Source organism: Chrysochloris asiatica, unplaced genomic scaffold (genome assembly GCF_000296735.1).
Source record: "Chrysochloris asiatica unplaced genomic scaffold, ChrAsi1.0 scaffold00281, whole genome shotgun sequence".
Taxonomy (NCBI): Eukaryota; Metazoa; Chordata; class Mammalia; order Afrosoricida; family Chrysochloridae; genus Chrysochloris; species Chrysochloris asiatica.
Genome location: NW_006408799.1, coordinates 94181 through 100720, shown reverse-complemented (window position 1 = coordinate 100720; position 6540 = coordinate 94181).

Sequence of the window (6540 nt, the reverse complement as noted above, 5' to 3'; positions counted from 1 at the left end):
GTAAACCACAGGATGGTCCTCTATCGATTGGGAGAAAAATGTAGAACAAAATTTAAATCATGAAAAAGACCACACTTACTCATGTGATAATGACTAATGGAACCCTCAAGCCTGTGGCCCTTAGATGTCCTTCAGGTTTAGAACAGAACTCACCACCCCTAATCACTGTGGAGCCAAATAACAGACGGGCCTATAAAGTGAATCATAACAGTGATCAGGAATATTCTTCTCGGAACCTTTACCTACAGGAGACCAACAAGGTCGTATTTGCCCCCAAACAAAACTCAGGAGACAAGTAAGGGCAGGAAGGAGGATCCATGAATACTGGCATCTACGGAGGAAGTGGGAAGAGCACTGTTACTTTGGGGGGAATTGCAAACAGTGTCACGAAACAACACGTATTTGAATTGTTGAATGCAAAACGAATTGGCTCTGTAAACCTTTACCCAACCTACAAAGAGAACAAAGCAAAACAAAACAAGGAACACATTGGACTTTTCTTCTAGGGTTTTCCGGCCCAAAGAGAAATCTGAAAGCTTTTGGAAGAAATTGTCTGTGGCATCCGCATGTTAATTCTGGCTTAAAGGGATGAAAAATAACTTCTGGCCAGATCCCTCTCCCCCTACTCTTTCTCTGGCACGTAGTTGTATTTAGTAAGGATGGGATATAGCCTTTCACCAGTTTATCAGTTCGTACATCTCAAAACAATATGGCTATAAAACCAAAGGAACTCACAGCCACTGAGCCAACTCTGGCTCGTAGTGACCCTGTGGGACAGGGCAGAACGGCCCCATAGGGTTTTCTGTGATTGTAAACAGATACCCATCTTTTTCCTGAGGAACAGCCATTGGGTTCAAACCACCAAACTTTTGGCTATAGAATTTGTAAATGATTCCACTGGGGCCTCCTCCTTTGCTTGAAAGAGCCATATCCTTCTGTTAGGCATAAAACTAGAAGACAGAAACCAAACACTGTTTTCTACTTTAAGATGAGTATCTTGCATGGATTTAGGCGATGCATGTAATGGTGGCTAGATTTTATAATCCAAAGCTTTGAATGAATAGACAAGAGTGGTTTTAAATAAATAGTTAATAGTAATAAGTAGCACTTTTACCCCTAACTACATTAGCTGGCCTCTCCTAGGAAGGGTATTCTTACATAACCACAGCTCTATTATCACATTTAATAAGACGCATCCCATTGTTTTATCTAAAGCATGTCTGTTACAACTGGCTTATTTTTTTTGAATCGGGATCCAGTGAAGATTGGGGCTTTGCCTTGGTTGTTTTATCTCCTTTGTTTCTTGATCCCCAATAGTCCTCTGCCCTTTATTCTTTCCCACGGCGTTGGCTTTCTGAAGAATCTAGGCCAGCTGATTTAAGAAATGCCCCACATTCTGGGTTTTTCTGCTGATTTCCTTGGTGATGTGTGCCATTTTGAATGGCATAGCATATTGTATAAAGCATTAGATCTCACTTTGCACTTCCTTCTCTGCCTGCCCCTCTCTTCATCTTTTCCTTCTCAGTCAGTATCTCTGCCATGTCTTTATGTTTAAGCCCAAAGTCTGACCTCTCTCCTCCAATCCATCATCGATTCCTGTTCACACTGCCTCCAGATCATACCAGTTCCAGCCCTCTCATTTTCTCTGCCAGTATCCTCACCTAAGCCATCACTTTCTCTTGCTGAATGTCCACCCTAATGTAATAACTGCTGTCTCTGCTCCCAGTTGGGCCCTGAACATTCTCCTGTCAACAATCTCAGAACATACAGATTTCTAGAAAAATGGGGGCTTGTGTCCACATTCCTCATTCTTCCTTTTTAACTTCCTTTGTTAACAAATACCACACCCAACAGAGCGAAGTATACAGGACCCAAAGGTTATTAGTAAGGGGGTGAGCCATAGGGCACCAGAAGGTAAGTGTTTGCTGGCACGTTCACTGCCAGCCCACACATATGAGTCTTACACTGCTAACTGGCCTGCCGGTTCTGAGTTAGCTACTGAAAACATGAAGCCCTCCCCTGCTTAAATCTTCCTGGAGGCCACCATCCCACATAGAGTATAATCTCAGCCTTAGGTTCTCCTCTTGAATTGTACTTCCCATTCACTCTCTTCCCTACACAGTCTTCCATTCTGGTTCATGAGCATGCCAAGTTTTCTCCTGCCTCCATGCTTTTGGTTTTACATTCCCTTCTGTGTGAAACGCTCTTCCTCTAGATCCTCCTACATGCACTTGTTTACAAGGACTGCTACCAGCTGGGTGCCTTTAAACAACAGAAATTAATTTTCTCATGGTTCTGGAGGTCACAAGTCCAAATTCAATGTGTGGGCTGGGCTGGTTCCCTCTGGAGACTCTGAGGGACAGTCATCCCCCAAACCAGTCCCCCACCATAGCTTCTGGAGGTAGTCAGCCATCCTTGGCTTGTAGCTGGATTTCTTGACTCTCTGCCACCATTGTTGTATGACCCTCTCCTCTCTGTGTTTGTATCTCTTCTCTTCTTATAAGAACACCAATCATATTGGATTAGGACACATCCTGCTCCCGGAGAACCTCGTGATAACTCATAACATCGGCAAAAGACCCCATTTCCAAACAGGTACCTGATGTGGCACGGTAGGATCAGCACTGGATTGCGAACCACAAGGTTAGTAGTTCAAACCCAGCAGCTGCTTCTTGGAAAGCCTACACAGGGTGACTGTGAGTCAGAACCAACTCAATGGTACGCAACAACAACAGCAACCAGGGATTAGGATTTCAACCTACCAAAACATTAGGTTCCTTCTCTTCTTTCAGGTCTCAGCTCATACTCCGCATCCCAGATCCCCATTTTACACTAGCCCACTTATCCCCCAGACCAGTCATTCTCTTACCCAGAATCCACATTCATGTCCTTACAGCTCTCATTACTGTCTAGAATTTTCTTACAGTTACCTATGTGGATACTGTTAGCTCCACCACTCCGCTAGAACAATAATGACCAACTTTTACCAAGTCCAACACACCATGTATTGTTCTAAGCACTTTATTATTTTATCAGAAGGTGTGAAGGTGTCAAGATCATTTATTTGTTTTACTGATTAAAAAAACTTCCTTGTGATTTGAGTGACAGTTTACAGAGCAAATGGATTTTCCATCTGTTCCACAATTCAGCCACATTTTGTCTCATGTCATTGACTGCAGTCCTCACAACGTAGCATCCTGCTTCCCACTTCCTCCCTGGGTTCCTGTTTCCTTTCATCTTTCTTTCCTGTCTCTTCCTCTCTTCTGAGCTCTCTGTCAGGCAAATGCTGATTGTTGTGTTGTGAGTGCTTTAATCTGAAACTTTTTAGCTCTAGGAGGAAAGCATAGTTATCATTCATTCAGATGTTATTTATGTTGCAGTGGAGGCACAGGGGTAAAGTGACTTGTCCAGGGTCATACTGGTTATTAACAACAGAGCCATACTCATAACTCATGCTCTGAGACATCCTCCAAACTCCCTGAGAACTGGGACTCCTTTTGCTTTGCTGCTATGCCCGTCACCTTCAGTTCTCAGCGCCGCTAAATGTCTGAATCAGGCTCTGACTCCAAGAAGTAGCTTTTTATCTCTGTACTTGGCCAAGCATTTGAACCATTTCATTTTAGCCTACCAAGGGTATAGGTAGAGTTTGGTAGAAATCACATTTAAAAGAAGCAGCATGTACTGACTCAGGAAACACTAGGGAGGTACACATGCCTTAGCATAATCAACCATTTGAGATCCAAAGGGCAGTATTTATTCAAGGATAAAGTTCAGAAAGATTAAGAAGCCAGGAGGAATGGAAACAGGGAACCCAGGAAGTGGGAAGAGTGTTTGTTGTTTCATTGTGAGGATTGCAACCAATGTCACGAAAACAAAATGGGTCGGAATTATTTGTCTGTAAACCTTTTCCCAATCCACAATAACAAGTTTTAAAATATATTTATTCATAGGACATTGGTCAGTAATGTGGTCAAGTGTACAACTTGTTCATACACCTGCCCCTTCCCCCTCAGTGACTGACGGACTGATTGCTTCTTGGAACCTGAGATTCATGGAACATCAGAGACAAAGTACTGTTGACTTAGAATCTGCAGGAAATAAGAAAACATATAGAGACGAGTGGTCATTAGTGGTTATTGCCAGGGATGAGAGCCATTGCTCAGGGACTACTGACTTTCTGTTAGTGGTGGTGAGGAATTTAGAAGCCCATGGTGGACAATATGATGGGCATAATCAATGTCTCTGAATTGCACATGTGAAAACTGTTGAATTGGGAAATGTTTTTCTCGATATATTTCTATCCCTATTCACAGAAATGAAATATTGCATTAAAAAAAGTATGCCCCAGGGATCAGCTTCCAGTCAAACAATAGTTCTGTCTATAAAGAGAACAATCACACTGAGGAGGTACACACGCCTTGGAGCAATCAACCACAGAGCAAAAGTGCAGCGTTTGCCCAAAGCTCAGAAGGCAGATAAAAAGGGCTAAAAATCAAAGAAACAAGAGCAAGTGGAAACCAGGACCACAGGTAGGAAGTGGGAAGAGTGCTGTTACACTGAGGGATGATGACTAATGCCCCAGAACAACACCTGTATAACTTGTTGAATAGGAAACGAATTTGCTCAGTAAACTTTCGCCTAAGGTACAATTAAAAGAAAAAAAAAAATGTATGTGTGCAGAGGAGAGCATGGAAATGTGTTTAGGAAGTGGGGAGGGGACAGACAACATGAGTAGAGTCCCTGACTTGGAGATTGTTTAAATGTAACCTAGAAGACAAACCAGTATCAGGAAGGTTTCAGGCCACATGCTCAATGATGAGATGGTGAGTCCGAGTGTAAAAAAGTTATAAAACCTGAGGTGAAAGCCAAATTGATCTGTCAGCTGTGTGGAAGTGGATGTCCTGGCACCTCATTTCTCTTCAAGGCTGCTGGGAAAACTCCAACAGCCACAGGGCAAGTGATGACTTGTGAATGGTCCTGCAGGGAACATTTGTGCATGGGTTTTTGTTTCGATCCCTGTTTCCAGTTGTTTAGGCAAATACTAGGAGAGTTATGTCTGAATAACGCAGTCATTCTCTTTACTGTTTGCTTCTCCTCCTTTTTTGATTTTGATAAGCAAAACTTCTCCAGTGAAAATGATTTCAGTTCTTATCTGAAGCTCTCCACAAACAGATACCAGATTCTTGTCCCTTCCATGCCTTCTTTCCTGACACATGAAGTACAACTCCCTCAAACCAGCCCACGAAGTAACCCTGGAAGATCAGCCCTGCCTGTCTTGCCTACTTCCAACTCCAGCTACGCAGGTCTACGTCAAAGTAAGTTCCCCAAAGAGACTCGCAGGCGTGTCCCACCCAGTGTTGCTCCCACACAGTCACTCTCTAGTAGGTGACCCTGATTTCATGTCTCCAACAGGTCTCTGCGCATATAGAGCAGCCTGAGTAAACTGCAATGGGCGACAGACCCCATGCCTACAAGGCTTGGCTGCTCCTGCTAGTCCATCTCTGCCTCACTCTCTCATTCCAACAGGACTTGCACTTGCTGCTTACCTCCCCAGATGCTCAGATAGTCACATCCTCACAGTCATTGTCTTGACTCAGATTTTACCTCATCAAAGAGGAATTTTTCAAAGTGGCAGACGGAATCATAGCTCGCCAAAGATGTTGGTATCTGGGTCCCTGACACCTGTGAATGTGCTGCCTTAGCTAGCACTGTATTCTTTGCAGATGGAAATTAAGTTAAGGATCTGAACCCCAAAAAACAAAACCAAACAAAACTCCCCAAGCCCCATTGTCAAAGACTTTGTTTTGATTCATAGCAACCCCCCTTTGGGGTGGAGTAGAACTGCCCTATAGGGTTTCCAAGGCCATAATTTTTACATAAGCAGACCACAACTTCTTTCTGTCAACACATTGGCTGGTAGTTTTTTCAAGGCTTTTATTATGGATTGAGTGAAAGTTTACTGGGCAGATCATCAGTTTTACATTCAACAAATCATACACCTTTTTCATTACAATGATTACAATCCCCTCCATGTACCATCAGTTAACAGTATTTCTCTCTATTCACTTTAGCTTGTTTTTAAAAACAAACAAACAAATAAACACTTAGGCATGTATAATAATTTACACATCCAAAGGGCACGTTCTGCAAGTCTGCCTCTTGGCCACCAGCTCTCAGTCCCTCTCTTTCCATGAATCTAGAGTCCTCATCTGCTCCTCCTCTCCATGTCCCCATTTCTGCCTTCGTCTCTGGTATTACTGCTTCTCTGCATAGGGTCCCACATTCTGCTTGTGCTCTTCTCCCTTGATGGTCTTAGGGTCCTCTGTTTTTGGGCTATAAGACTAACTACTCCCCTATTTTTGTTACAAAACTTCTACCTTTACAATTGTGACGGTTGCAATTAGTCATGATAACAATTATTCACTATTGATTCATACGAATCTTATCCCCATCTCTTTTCACCAGACCCATATAGACAAGATGAAAACTATTCAGTGCGAACTCTTTTGTCCCCCACATACTCTTTTTTTTTTTTTTTTT